The sequence below is a fragment of the Ambystoma mexicanum genome, chromosome 6q, assembly GCF_040938575.1.
Source record: "Ambystoma mexicanum isolate Mex_15411 chromosome 6q, UKY_AmexF1_1, whole genome shotgun sequence".
Lineage (NCBI taxonomy): Eukaryota > Metazoa > Chordata > Amphibia > Caudata > Ambystomatidae > Ambystoma > Ambystoma mexicanum.
In genome coordinates this window covers 1,491,712,828-1,491,729,055 of record NC_090937.1, presented here as the reverse complement: position 1 = coordinate 1,491,729,055, position 16,228 = coordinate 1,491,712,828, and positions in this window count along the sequence as shown.

The window sequence follows — 16,228 nt, the reverse complement described above, 5'->3', positions numbered from 1 at the left end:
CTCTGTTGGGAGAGTTGATCTCTCCAAAGAACTCTGCCAGTGAGTTGAAGACTGTGTTTTCGAGGCAGTTCTGTCACCTAAAAGTCTCCAGGAACATTGGGTGAACGTGATGTCTGGGACAAGACAAGACCTGCCTCTCTGCCAGCTACAGCGATACCAAGGACCTTACCTGACTGACGTACTCATGCAGTTGTGTGCCAGCCTCCCCTGTGTTTGGAAGACTGAGAATAAGGACCCATCTTGTCCCATGGTCCCTAGAGTGGGGCTCACAGCAACCTCAGGACAAAGGCAACCTGGATCATAGTGTTTTTTTCCATTAAACTGCTTGGAGCTATGCTTCAAGAACCGTTCCACACATGTATAATACCAGCTTCCTCCGTTGCTGCTATTTGCACTCTCCAAATCTTCAAATTGCTCACATAATGCCAAGAAATCTGGTTTGGAGCTCTGCACAAAGAACTGCAAAATGGTACTATTGGCTGCTAACTGTCCTTTTACTCCATTTTTGGGTGCCTGAGACTGGTAAGATCACTTTGATCACGTTTGCACCCACGTAGATATACTTATGAAACACTGTGGTTATTACTTGCCTTACACCCCCGATTCATTGCTCAGAGTGCTGCACCTTGCTATCCTTGATTATGTTGTGTCTTTCCGCAGGGGTGCACGTTGTGCAGTGTTTTTCAAGATAGTTTTTATTGTTACATGTTGGTGTTTAATTAAAGTATATATATTTGTATAGAAACTTGATTGGACATTCCTTTATTTTGAACTGTTATACTTTGCTGTTTGGGTTGTTACTAAATCAACTATAAGGTGAAAGGGGAAATGTCTTTGGCCATGGAAGGTGCACACATGTTCAAAAAGGAAAATGTTTAACTCCAACTCAAAAGTTCCAGGAGGATAAAGTTCACAATTCCAGATGGTGGTCCTCTTCCCTTCGATTTCTCTTCACTCAGCCTTATACTGGTTTCTTTCAAGTTCCTTTGGAGCAAATATAATTAATATAAAAAGTAGCTTGGCTGACAGTCTGATTCATGATAGATGAATCTCCAGCCAGGTTCCTTCTTTTTTGTTAATATCTTTCAACTACACTCATTAGTTGCTTCTTGATGTATCATTCTCAGGACTTTCTCATACTCTCCTGCCGGGTTTCTTTCACATGACAAATATTTGACATTTGTAATGCCTGATAAACTCTCCTGTCAGGACATTTCTCATATGAATACTTCTGCACCTTGGGTCTGCCTGATAGACTCTCCTGTCAGGGCTTTTCTTAAATGCAAACGTGTGTTCTCTTCTCCAAACACATGTATGACTTGAAATGCCTGGTGTACTCTCCTGCCAGGGCTTTTCTTATATGCAAAACACTTCTTCTCATACACAAAACACTTAGGACTTGAAATGCATGGTATACTCTGCTCCTGGGCATTCTCATATGCAATTCACACACACAGTTGCAAATGTAACAAGTTCTTATCTTTGTTTTCTCTGTTTCTTTGATTAAAATTGCAATTTTTGTTATTTCTCATTTGTTACATTTACTTCTGTTTGCTTTCAGTCCTGTTGCCAAAATGCCCTGGTGTTCCATCTTTTCTCAGGTGCAGTCACCGGAGTGCTGTAGTGGAATTGTTTCTCCCGCTGTGAACCTGCAGTGGATCAATGGTGTCCCGCTTCATTGCTTCCGGCTAGGCACCTCAGTTTTGTGGTTCTCGTCCTTAACACAGCTCACAGTTGCCTATTCCTCGCTCCCCTGTGCTCCAACAACACAGAGGCTGCTCTTCAGTATGAATCACTGCTGGAAGCCCTCCTACCTCCTTTGGCATTCCCACGGCATACCGATCTCTGCAGTCTGCCTCCCTCGGTTTCTCCCGTGAGCCAGTTGGCTCCACAGACCTCACATTCGCCAAGCAGTCCCTCAGCCTGCAACAAGAGGACTCAACCTCTCAAGCCAGCTCCTTTCGGTCATCTGGCTTTGCTTTTTAAATGTCCCGCCGGCCAATATACAATCAAAAACACTAGAGTGTGGCTTACATTCTGGGCCTTTACTGATCTTCATAACTCGGTTCATCTTCCTCGTGGCAGTACTTCGATCCTTAGAAAAAGGGAAATCAGCTTGTGAAGGTGTTCTCAGCAGTTTTAAATGTCCAGTCATTCATTCATGTTTAAGCATGAATGAGGAGAGCTATAATAGTATGCCATAAAGGCAAGGGGAATGGAAGGGATAATCTCAAAAGGAAAAGGGGATGCCATGTCTCATCCGATGATGTCATGACATTCCCCTGTCGGTTACCTCGCCATGTGGTCCTCCCTTATATAGATGCCCCCAGGGTCAGGATCAGGTAGCGGCTGCCATCGCCTGGCCACATGGGGGGATTCTGCCACTGCGAAAGGCATGATGACACCATTGGATTCATCACATTCACTTCTTGAGAGTATAGCATTCCCTCAGCCCACACTATCAAAAAAGGCGAAGGAGGTATATTTCTTAACTTTGCCTGTTTTACCATTACAATTGTGATGGCTCTTGGTTTGTAAAAGTCTGAGGGCACTTTAGTCTCTGTTCATCCTTCTCCTGAAGAGTATGTCAGTTTGTCACATCGGCTCCGTGCCATTAGGCTTCTGTTGAGATGTTGAGTGATCAGCACTGCCGTTAGAAGTGTGGTTAATTAGTAGATCTAACTATAATGGAGAATACATTAACTTAAACTTCTTACATTTCCCAAGAGATTACCCGGAGCAGACGAAACACCTTCAAAACAGGCTTGAATATGAGACAAGAGTCAACATGAATACCGAAAGACTTAGATGGTGTTTACGTATATGGTAGAAGGCATCAATAATTAAACATGATGTATTTAATGTGTGGGTTTAGTCATGATGTTAAAAGGGAACATCTTTTCTAGGGGCTTTGAACTTCAGGTACAAATTTGACACACATATTTGGGTGCGGGAGATACACATTCTAGCTGTTGGCTAGCTTTGGTCGTTGACAACATGTGATATAGCTTTGTATAAACAGCATGATAATAGATAAAAATGTCCTTATTTGCATACATTATTCTTACAGTCTGCAGTGGTTCTAGGACAATTGTTCTCAATTTTACATGTCTTGGTTAAAAGCAAGGTCAATGTTAAATTATCATTCGGGACAATCTGCAGCTAAGGCTGGCACTGCTGAATCAAAAAACAATACATTCTTATATCACCATATTGTAACGGTTTATTGAAAGGCCACACTCAACACAGGGTGTTCCTTCTATACCCAAGTTAAGTGTCACACAATAAAGGTGTTATGTATGTTCTTTTATTCAGTCCAATTCACCTAATACCCATTGGAATCCTCCATCTGAGCTACAAATGAGCCAAGAACCAGGCTTATATTTATTTGAAGTAGATGTTAAAAAAATTGCACTAAAATGTCAAACAACACTTTATCCGTGGTACAACACAATACAATTCTCTTAACATAAATAAATCACACAAGTGGGTTGAAGAGAACACAAATCAAAATTCTTTACTTTCTACAAATTTCACTTCAAGAAATGATAAAGCTGATCAATAAACAAAAACAATTACGTATGCAATGCTGTGCAAGTTCAATTTTCCTGCGCATTTAAAAGGCTGCCAGTTTAGTTTTACAAATGTGTGCAAAGACATATGGCAATTATTATTTCACCCACACGTTTGCTTCAAAATAAGCACAGGGTAATTTAGCAGTTTGTTTTGTATACCCCCCTTCTATTGGTCTGTGTTGGAGAAATCAGACAGAAAAATTGGAATGATTTAAGAATTTAGGATTTCTGACCCCCTCCAATTAAAGGCCTGTGTTGGGGAAACTGGAATTTAAAAATTGGGATGATTTGAGAATTTTGGATTTCTCGGACGCCCTTCCACTTAAAGGCCTGTGTGGGGTAAGCTGAGCAGAAATATTTTCCAATTAAATTACAGGCTATAGTTTTCAGCACACACTAGGAATGAGCTTTGTTAATTTTGAATTTTAACAACATCACTCTGGGTGTTCTGCCAAGGGAAATTAATTAAATTAATATGTTTTAGTTAAATAGGCTAAGTATCTACACAGTTTTGCTCCCCCTCTCCTGCTATAAAGGGAAAGGATTTAAGGATAGCAGATCCCTACACCTTTGGTTGAAAAAGGTTAAATTCTACTTACATAGAAAACCCCTCTTTAAGGTTCAGGAAGGCCAGTTGCGTGTCAGGACCCTCTGGAAGGACAAGGAAGGGGTCTGGTCCCTCCACTCTCAAGGGTGGTCTGCAGCTATTCACCATAGAGTCCAGTCAGCTTTTTATGCCTCCCTAGCAATAGATAGCTCCACCCGATGCAATCTCCTTTGGTGATTCCTTGCAGCTGTCAGATGGTAAGTTTCAGCAGCCTCTCCCCCTTCCTCATAGTTCATCCATGTTATATAGCAGTGATGAAACCATCAAGTTTACAATCTTGGGGAGTACTCTGCAAGATTTCTTGCAAATACGATTGTCCAGTTACCCGTCTATTTGCTGCCAAATCCATCCCCTCTCTAAGGAATGGCTTAGCAGTCTGGAGCAGACATATGACAGTTTCCATTTGCAATCCCCATTTGTTCCTATGTCAAATTTTGGGCAAAAACGAGTTATGTGTCTGCCATAATATATGTGTTTTCCGATTCAGCGTATCAAGGGAAATTTAATAAAACAACACCCAGGTCTGTACGATGTTGTAGGGCTGTTTGTCAATTTTCTGCCATTTTCAGAAAAAGCATAATCAATGGGAACATGTAATTTATTCCATGCATACCTAATTTTACCCATCATGCCAACTCTTGCTTTCGGGACTGGCCATTACAGTTCCCTAGGTCGCGGGTGGATGACATTTATATCACCAAAATCACCTAGAAATTGTCTCAAAATGAAACATAAAGGTAATCAGTGTGACTTGTGGTTTCTGGGAAAATGCAACCATTGTGACAGTCCATTCAACAAACAGCCCTGTAACCCATGATACACGCTACTGATGTGCATACCATTGGTTTTATGAATTAGAGGATGTTAAAACATTGTGCTTCACTTCACCAACTAGCATTTTAAATATTTGCAAATGCATCTTAAATGTACAAGAAGTGTGACTGTCTAAGAGAACTACATCCATTAGTAGAAAATTATAAAAATGGGGATTATTTTGTGAGAATAAAATAAGTGCAAAAGTGCGGCATGCACAATTTACAGCTTGTTGTTATGCTAATGAGAATATTGATAATATTTGAAATTGGAGTGAGAAAATATAAATTTTATCGGTGCATCCCCTCCCCATCTTCAAATACTACATGGTTTTTACTTACCATGACATTTTCTTGCATGCATAAATCAATTGGATGCCACCTGCTAAAATTAAGGGGGTAATTCCTAGAAATCAGCGCACAAGTGGCGCACGCGGCTGGCGCACAGTAGCGCGTGCGAATCCTTGCGCCCGCCGCGTGCGCCAAAACCCATTTCCGCGCACAGCGTATTCATGGATACCAGCCACCAAAACCAGCCATGGTGCACAGTGGCGCAGCAACCCTGCAGCAGCGCCAGTTACGCCCCCAAGAACGCCTCTCGTGCAGGGAAAAGCCATCAAAATCCCCAATCCAGCGCAAAGGGCTGGGCTAACCCTGTACCAGCACGGCAAGCGGGCTACGTGTATCACTGGGGTGTGCGGGAAGTACCTCACGTCATTTCAGCTGGGTACGTGCATTTAGGGGTGCGCGGGAAGTTCCACACGCGAATGTCCTGGCTACGTGTATTTCGGGGTGCGCGGGAAGTTTCACACGCGTTATCAGCAGGGTACGTGTATTCCAGGGGTGCGCGGGAAGTTCCACACGCGAATGTCCTGGCTATGTGTATTTCGGGGTGCGCGGGAAGTTTCACACGCAATATCAGCAGGGTACTTGTATTCCACCGGTGCGCGGGACGTTCCACACGCGATTTCAGCAGGGTACGTGTATTACAGGGGTGCGCTTGAAGTTCCGCACGAGATTCCATCAGGGTACGTGTACATCAGGGGTGCATGGGGAATTTTCACACGTGAATTCAGCAGGGTACGTGTGTATCAGGGGTGCGGGGGAAGTTCCACACGCGAATGTCCTGGCTACGTGTATTTCGGGGTGCGCGGGAAGTTTCACACGCGATATCAGCAGGGTACGTGCATATCAGGGGTGCGCGGGAAGTTCAACACGGGAATGTCCGGGCTACATGTATTTTGGGGTGCGTGGGAAGTTACACACGCGATATCAGCAGGGTATGTGTATTCCAGGGGTGCGCGGGAAGTTCCACACGCGAATATCCAGGCCACGTGTATTTCGGGGTGCGCGGGAAGTTTCACACGCGATATCAGCAGGGTACGTGTATTCCAGGGGTGCGCGGGATGTTCCACACGCGATTTCAGCAGGGTACGTGTATTACAGGGGTGCGCTTGAAGTTCCACACGCGATTCCATCAGGGTACGTGAACATCAGGGGTGCGCGGGAATTTTCACACGTGAATTCAGCAGGGTACGTGTTTATCAGGGGTGCGCGGGAAGTTCCACACGCGATATCAGCAGGGTATGTGCATATCAGGGGTGCGCAGGAAGTTCCACACGCGAATGTCCTGGCTATGTGTATTTCGGGGTGCGCGGGAAGTTTCACACGCGATATCAGCAGGGTACGTGTATTCCAGGGGTGCGCGGGATGTTCCACACGCAATTTCAGCAGGGTACGTGTATCACAGGGGTGCGCTTGAAGTTCCACACGCGATTCCATCAGGGTACGTGTATTACAGGGGTACGCGGGGAGCACCACACGTGAATTGCACGTGTGGGTCCTCCCAGTTGTTCCCTCTACACCCTCCACGGCCCCTGCAGGTGGCTCACACCACAGGGGACTATCCTGCACATGTCCTGCAGGCACCCCATCCACCATGGCCATGCCCCCCAGCCAACCCACATGTCAACTTGCACTACTGCCCACCAACGCATGTCCCCCTACACCCCCAGCCACCAGGGGCACCCTCCACCAGGCCCCCACCCATGTCTCCCACCACCCCCACCCCCCAGCAGTGCAGAGGCACCCTCCACCAGGCCCCCACCCATGTCTCCCACCACCGCCAACCCCCAGCAGTTCAGGGGCACCCTTCAGCAGGCACCCACCCATGTTCCCCACCACCCCCACCCCCCAGCACTGTGGGGCACCTGCCAGCAAGCCCCCACCCATGTCTCCCACCAACCCCATCCCCCAGCAGTGCAGGGGCATCCTCCACCAGGCCCCCAACCATGTCTCCCACCACCCCCATCCCCCAGCAGTGCAGGCTCACCCTCCACCAGGCCCCCACCCATGTCTCCCACCACCCCCACCCCCCAGCAGTGCAGGGGCACCCTCCACCAGGCCCCCACCCATGTCTCCCACCACCCCCACCCCCAGCAGTGCAGGGACACCCTCCACCAGGCCCTCACCCATGTCTCCCACCACCCCCATACCCCAGCAGTGCAGGGGCACCTTCCACCAGGCCCCCACCCATGTCTCCCACCACCCCCATTCCCCAGCAGTGCAAGGGCACCCTCCACCAGGCTCCCACCCATGTCTCCCACCACCCCCAATCCCCAGCAGTGCAGGGGCACCCTCCACCAGGGCCCCACCCATGTCTCCCACCACCCCCACCCCCCAGCAGTGCAGGGGCACCCTCCACCAGGCCCCCACCCATGTCTCCCACCACCCCCATCCCCCAGCAGTGCAGGGGCACCCTCCACCCGGCCCCCACTCATGTCCAACTCATGTTCCCCACCACCCCCACCCCCCAGCACTGTGGGGCACCTGCCAGCAGGCCCCCACCCATGTCCAACTCATGTTCCCCACCACCCCCACCCCCCAGCACTGTGGGGCACCTGCCAGCAGGCCCCAACTCATGTTCCCCAGCCAACATGTCATCACAATCTAGGTCCCTGGTCCCTATGGTCACCCTCCAAATGCAAAACACCCACCCGAGTATTGCATCCACCCACTCATAATTGGCAATTACATGACAGAACACCAATTGCAAGTTTCGAAACAAACACATGTCCCTCACATACACCCAATGGGTCTCAGTGAATGTCAAAATCCATATCATGATATGCATGAAACCAATGAGATGATACTACACATTGAAGTTCGATTAAAAAATATGTATTAAAGGAAACATAAATAGAATCAAAAATAAAGAAACAGAAATGGGAATGTACAAAAATGAAAAGAAGCATGTCCATGAAAAAAAGCAAAACCAAAAATCATAATCCAAAGTAATGGTGTCCAAAGTCACTGTCCACAAAAGAAAATCCAATGGGAAATAATAATTGAAAGCCATTGCTCCATGGGTAAATTGTGAAAGAAAAATAAAATCCAACAGTGAACTATGTACAGACGAACAAGCCAGGGTCCATTATCCCAACAAAGGAAATGAAACCTATCTAACTACACTAACTAATAAAATAAACTATATACAAAAATGTGGCCAGTGTCCAAAAGGTCCAAAACAAATCAAAAAACAAAGGAAACCTAACACTAACTACATAACTATGTACAAGGGCAGCGGGCTAGTCTGACGGCTCACTTTTGGATGTCCCGGGCCAGGGCATCATCGAACTCCTGCTCAATGTCCCGGAGGCGGTCCTCCTCTATGGCCCTGAGGGTCCGCAGGGCCATCGACGTGTCCACCTCCAACCCCCTGCGGATTGCCTCAAGGCACTCGGCCCGCCTCAGGGCCCTCCGCATGGAGTTCTCCGCCCTGACAATTGTGAGCCGTGCCTGCCCCTCCGATGTTGAAGGCCCCGAGCCTTCATGGCTCCCACCACGTTGCTGCTGCTGCTGTGCCTCTGCCCGTGCACTGCCTCCTGCTGCCTGCACATCCTCCGCCGGCTGGGGTGCAGTCGTTGATGTGGCCACCCCTGCTGGACGTCCGACTCCCGACTGTGGCAGGGATGCCTCCTCCACCAGCCTGGCCGCACTGTCAGAGGCAGCTCCACAGGGCACCCAGGTGACTGATGGGTGGGAAGATGGCACGGAGGACGACTGGCGCGTAGGGGGTTCAGTTGAGAGGGGGTCGTAGCAAGCCCCATCAAACAGAGGAATCCGGCCTGGGTGACCTGTCCCAGCAGGCTGACGTGGTCAACGAGCCATTCGAGATGACGTGCAGTCTCCTCATGAAAAGACTGCAGGTCACCTCGCATGGCCCGTTGACGCAACGCCACACCAGTCAGGACAGGCTCAACCCGGACCCGGATAGCCACGTCCGCAGGCAGAGGAAGGCCAGTTGTCATTTGCTCATCCCCTGCCTGAAAACGGGTTTGGACTTAGGCATCTCTGCTGGTGCAAGATGATGCAGGGACAGGATCAGGGACAGGATTGCACACAGGCACCTCCGCGGCGGCCTGTGCTGCCTCCTGTCCCTGGTCCTGCACTGCACCACTAGCACCAGTGGGATCCCCACCTCCAGACCCCGTCTCTGTTGCTTGCACGGCCTCCTCCTCCACCAAACCCCCCACCAACCTGGATGACTCCGTGCCATCTTCCCCCGTTGGGCCCTGTGGGGTCCCAGCTGCCCCTTCTGCTACCGAGGAGTCCAACTCTAACCTCCGCCTCTTGGACCTCCCCCCGGCAGCTGCGGCCTAGGACGCGGCACCAGACTCCTCACTCCCCGACGAGATGACAACATGGGAGGGGAGCCGGGCCTTGCGTCTCCGGCTGGTGGTAGGATCCCCGCCGCTGTGCCCCACAGCACCTTCTCCGCCCTCTTCATCAGTTGACGCTGCAGACAGGGAGAAATAAAACACAGGCATCAGGGCACTGTACAATGGACACATACACACATGACAGTTGTACATGAGTGGCATTGGCAAACCTCAGACATGCCATCACAATCCCCAACACACATGTCATTTCAACTCGCACACATGAGCCATACCACAGCTATATCGCAACTGCCAGCACCATCCATACCCATACAACAGCATGAGCAGGCAAAGCTGAGCCAGACATCACATGCAACACAGGAAGTGCACCACACATGTACACACACCACCACACTTGCATGCATGTGTACACCTCTGCCAAGTGTCGCAGTGTTCAGATGGGCATCCATGTCACAACTGCCAATCAGGCTTCCACATCCGGCTGTCACATGCATCCATGTTGCATCACTGTTGCACCCTTGTCATATACACACAAATGCACATGTACACAGTGCTGATACATGGAGCTGAAAACAACATACATGTGTGACATCATGGACATGTCTACTTACATACAAATTCATCCAAACATGTGTGCCCACACAACTGCATTTGGCATGCAAGCCTACACACACAAGCACCATCCATGTCTCACACATTACAGCCCTCGCATGTGTTAGCCCCACGGCCCTGTACACCCCCACCCATACTCGACCCCATACAAACAGATGTGCAACCTGCACACTACTGAAACATCACCACACGCACAGCTCACAATCAGGATGCATGTACACTTACCGCTCGACTCCAGACGGGTCTGCCTCCCAAGGACCTGGACGTGGAGCGCTGGGGATATGTGTTCCAGGACCCTCATCTGATCTTCCGACAAGTGGCCCCGGCGCCCCTTGGCATCCGCTGCCTTCAAGAGGCGCCGGGCCTTGTTCAGGGTCCTGGACCTGAAGTCCTCCCAGCGCTTCTTGACATGTTGGAAGTCACGGACTGCCACCCCCTCCGCGTTGATGGCAGTCACGATGTCAGTCCAGATCCGAGTCCGTCCTTCCTTGTCGGCGCGGGAACTTCCGAAGAGGGCATCATACTGCCCCAGGACTTGCTCCACCAGGACACCAACTTCGGTGGCAGTGAAGCTGGTGCCCCTCTGCCTCTCTGGCCGGGGGTTGTCAGTGGTGCCAGATGTTGCAGTGCCTGACATGACAACCCCAGAGGCAGGAGTGGGTTGGCAACTGGGTCCTGGGGCTGGGCTGTGGAGCGATGGAATCCCAGTCGGGAGTCTTCGGTTCCAGCAGGGGTGGTCACAGCAACAGCACCCCTGGCTGATGTGCAGGCAGCAAATGGCAGGGCACGTGGGCAGCATGCAGTCAGGCAGCAGCAGATGGCAGGTGGGAGCGTGCTCGGGGCTCTGGGGGGCAGTAGTTCGGCCTTCTGGGCAGGAGCGTACTCTTCTGTGTGCTTACGCATGGCCAGCTTGATACAGATTGATTTGGCACGTGAAAATTCGGCACGTCAGCGTGTAATTCGAGGAAAGGCCCTTAGCGCGTAAGCGCGTCTGCACGCATACGCAATTTCATTGGACAGAAGGCCCCTGAAGCGCAAGCACCCCTGTGACCTGACGCACACAGGCGTGCATGGGCATTTCAGCGCGCGTGAAAAACTGCACGTCCGCGTGTAATACGAGGAAAGGGCCCATGCGCGTAAGTAACGTGAGGCGCGCGTGCGTTTCCCTCAGCACGGGTTAAAGGTGAGCGGGCCCAGCAGTTCGCTGTACGTGCCTTTCGTGGAGACCGACGTGTGTTGCTGCTTCCTGTTGTTTCGCGCGCCATCACAACTTCACAGCTATCAAGGACGTATCTCTTCTTTTGGCAGGGGTATTGGCTACGTGTGTCGCGCTAGTCAGACGGTGAGTCGCACACAATCTTTTTCCCACTGCGGGTGCCCCTGTGTATCACACCCATTTTCGATGTCATAGTAGCCTGCGTGTCCCACGCGTACGCGTTATTCGTGTTACTGGGTGAAACCGCATACTGCAGGAGGTTGAATCCACGCACGTAGGCTGCAGGGTCTGCGTGCACGGTTTTACTGCAGTTTTGGGGTGCCTGAGCGTTGCGTGACCCGTCACCACATCACCGGGGTCACATACAGCCTTGCAGGTGCAGGGGGGCTGTTAACATCTTGCTTCCCACCCCCTTCACCCCAATTGCCCAGTCAATTGTGGTGTACACCTCCCATTGGCACCACTCCATCTGTGCCAGCACTACTACATCAGTGCCATGGTTGGGAGGCAACCAAAGGTGAGGGGCGCCTCAGCTGAGCGTCCTCCTGGTGGCGGGCGTGGTCGTGGATGTGGCTGTGGTGACCAGCGAGTAGGGGGACTCCAGGGTGTCCAGGGCGGCCACAGAGGGGAAGAGGCAGGGGTGCGCCACTTGAGCACAATGTTGTGCCATGTGTCGGTGCAGTCATGCCACCACCCCCTGTGGTTCCGGGGGATGCAGCTCCTGCATCTGGCACTGGCACCCATTTGACCCGGCAGTCCGTTCCATCGACTGCCACGGGCCCAAGGGTAGTGGTAGCTGCAGGTGCAGCTGTGGACACCGCCACCCAGGCTCAGGGTCTGCCAGCGCAGGCTGCGTTGGCACTTGAAGAGCCCTTGATAGATCTCCAACAGGCCAGGGGGGAAACCATTGGGGCAGGCCGGGCTGCTCAGACCAAGATACGTGTCCCTGGGGGAGTCATGTCATCTGCTGCCCCGAAAAGCCGGGTGTTGGCAAGTGCAGGGGCCGATGCACCCAACAGCACCCCGGTTGTGAGTCTGCCAACCAGCTGCCACTGACACAAGTCAGGCCTTTGGTCATCCCTCCACCTGCCACTCCCTTGGCTCAATCCACCGAACCCACTGGCCATACTGGTCAGGGCGGCATTAGCCAGCCAGGGTCTGTGCCACAGTCCAAGAGGAGGAAGGTAGCACCTGCAGCACAGGTTGGGACCCCACACACAGCCACGCCCTCCTGCACGTCGAGGAAGAAGCCTTTCTGTAAGCAGGAACTGGACTTCCTCATGGACTACGTGCGGGGCCACAGCCGTGACATGCTAGTGGGTGCCAATAGTCAGACTACGGCTGCCCAACGTGACACCCACTGGAAGCATGTTGCGGAACATGTCAGTTCATTCGGCCATGAGGTGCGCACAGGGCAAGAGTGCAAAAAGCGTTGGAATGACATCAAACGCAGCACTAAGGCTAAGCGTGCCTCTAATTACAACTTGACTCTGGTGACTGGCGGTGGGCCTGCACCAGAGGAGGAAGAGCTCACTCCGCATGAGGCTCTCGTTGCGGAGTTCATACCACCTGAATTGGTCGAAGGAGTGGGAGAGATGCTGGACTTTGATGCGCAGTGAGTGTTGATGCGTGTTTGTTGAGGACGTGTGTGTTTCACTTGTGGGATGTGTTGTGCATGATTGCTGCTACATGTGACGTGTACATGGTTCTGATGTGTAAGTAATGCAATGCTTCCGTCATGCATGTCTCCTCCGCCTGCATGTGGGACTCCATGTAGGCATGCTCCCTTGCCCCTCCTCCGCCACTCTGCACTCCAGTTCCACCTTTGCACTGATCTGCTTCAATCTTGCCAATGTGTACTTTCTTGTTCATGTGTCCTGTGTAGATGCTAACTTCCAGCGTAAAATCTGCCAGACATATGCCGTGTGGTACAGCCTTAGTACTCGATGCAGGGTATCTCACTTGCACTGTGCATAGGTCAGATGTCCCGCAGGGACATGAGTGCCCATTCATGCTCCATGTGCATTGCACGCATGCCCCTATGTGTCCTTGACTGGATGATCACTGTAATACAAGTCCTTACATACATTGCCTAGCATCTCATCAGCCTTCCCATGTCAACTGTGGCTCAGTCCTGCGTTGCACACATGTTTAGGGTCTGACAATCTGTGTGGCTCACAGGCCTCAGCCTGTTCAATGGCCAATGACTGTGTCCAACTGTTGTTGTGTCTTCTTCACATGTGGGCGGCCTCCAGAGTTTTCATCATGTGTCCTGCTTACTGTCCCAGCATCATTTGCAGTGTTGTCACTTGAATCACATTAAGCTGTTGATGCCAGTCAACACTGCCTGTCAATACACAGGTGTATGGTCAGCCTTTTGATACCATGCTAGGCATCCCTGCTTTGGTACTGGGGTGGAGGGGTGCTTGGCTTCTAGATATGGTACACATTGCACAAAGCACGTGATGTCTGAATTTGACATTGCACTGCCTTCACTTTTCCTGGCACACACCATGGAGTCCTTGTACATGTAGGTAGTGAGTGGCGTACACATTTTCTGCACTGCATAGACCCACTTCCATGGAAACTGCCACCTTTCAACAGGTCTGATCACAGGAGCTATTCAAAGTTGACCCAGCATGCATGCCAGGTTATATGTTGTGTGTCACATGTCTGCTGGATACGTTTGCTGTCGGTGTGTTTGTGTGTTGTGTGCTTCTGACATGTATAGTGACCTTTTTTCTCTCTATTTTTCAGGTGATGACGCAATGGAGGCGGAGGATGGTGTTGTCATGCCAGACACAGGGTTGTTACCACCACATCAACCCGGCACTAGTGGGGGTCGTGGGGTGGTAGGCCACGAAAACCCCCAAGTGCTGCAGTCCATCTTGTCTCTGGCTGCCTATGAGTCCAGCCTTGATGACGACTCTGACGTCCATGTTGAGTTGGATGAGCATCAAGTCCATGTGTCAGGGGTGAGTGATTCTGATGTGGACACTCCTCTGTCTGCGACCCCTGCACTGAGGGATCAGACAGTCTTGGTTCCTCCGCCCGTGGTGGATCGGGACACAGGGTCACCCTCCACACCAGTCACTGATGTGCCTGGGACATCACGTCGACGGGGGCATGTAGTCGTGCAGCCGCGGGCGGTGCCAACACAGCGAGGACCCCCGGTCCTTGGGTCCCGCAGGGGTCAAGCCCGGCAACGCGGTCGCCGTGCGCAACCGCAGTATACTGAGTGGGAGCAAGACATGACTGCCAATTCCGAACGGCAGGGGGCAGCAATGGAGAACATCGCTGAGAGCATGGAGCGTGTGGCCCGATCTGTGCTCCCCCCTGCTAGGCAGGTGCTTCTCCAGCAGCAGGCGGCACGGTCCACGGCCTGCTCGCTCAGGCTGGGCATGGCAGCCTCAGACAGGGCACGCCAGGCTGAAATGTCGTCTCTGCGTCAAGCAATTGCTGCTCACGCAGAGGCGCACATGGATGCCCTGAGGGAGGAGTATGCTTCCCTCAGATCCACTCTGGGAGTCCTTATGATGTCCCAGAGCCAGCAGGCAGAGGAGAGGTTTGCACACCTTGAGCGTACCATCTCGGCTGAGCTACAGGCTTGCCGGGAGGTGCAGCGGTTGTCCAGCCAGGCCTTGCAGGAGGAACTCCGTGTTACACGTGCTACCTTGCAAGAGGAAGCACGTGTATCACGTGAGGTTCTGCATGCAGACCTACGTCACATCGCCACACAGAACCAGGCTCACCCGTCCGGCAGACTTGCTGCCGATGAGGGGCAAGCTGCGGCTAGGCGTGACCAGGCTACTGTGCCACGTCCTCCTTTCCAGGATGAGCCAAACTCGGACGACCATCTATCTCCCACATAGGTCGGGCTGTGCAGGCGTTGAGCCCATGGAGGTTTTATTTTTGGCTCAGCATCATCGCATGTGGATGTTGAGCAGCACCCTGTACCTCCCCCCTCCTGGGTGCCTCCCCTCCCCCCCCGGGTCGTATGTGCCATTTTTGATTTTTCTTTTAGTTTAGTTAGTTAAGTTTCTGTTTGATAGTTAGTTTAATTAGGTAATGTAGGTTTTCCATTGTTAGTGTAATTAGTTAATAGTTGATTTAGTTTAAAATTGCTTGTCTATTGTGCTTTCATGTGACGGTGCGGTGTTTTGTGGCTTTTGAAGGCATCCACTGTCTGTTCCAGCTGGGCCCTTCAGGCTTGTCTTGTGCATGTGTTTGCTGCTTGGGGTCCTTGACTCACATATGCCACTCCTGCCTCCCTTATCCATGGGCTCGCAAGGATGGTTCGGTGTTACAGACTTTTACACAAGGGCTTTGGCCTGTCATATCTGTGGCATGTCTGATGCTGTGTGACTTGTGTTTACACCCCTAGTGGGGATGATTTTGGTGTTATTGTCCACTGTTCAGCTTTTGCTAGATGGGGTGTGTCATGATTAATGTGTACATTAATTGCTATGCATTGTGTAGTATGTTTCATATCTTTACTGTACACGTGCTTGTTGCAATTCATGCTGTAGATAGTGTTCCACACTTTGGATGTGAAAGATGGACTGATGGTGTGATTTATGATGTGACTCTCTGACATGGTCAAGTAATGAGATGCCTGATGAGACACACACAGATGACTTTGAAGCATTAATTATGTGTTTCATGCCCTTTCTGCAGGGGGATGAGCCTCCAGAGCACCTTTGCCAGCAGACATGGCCCATTGG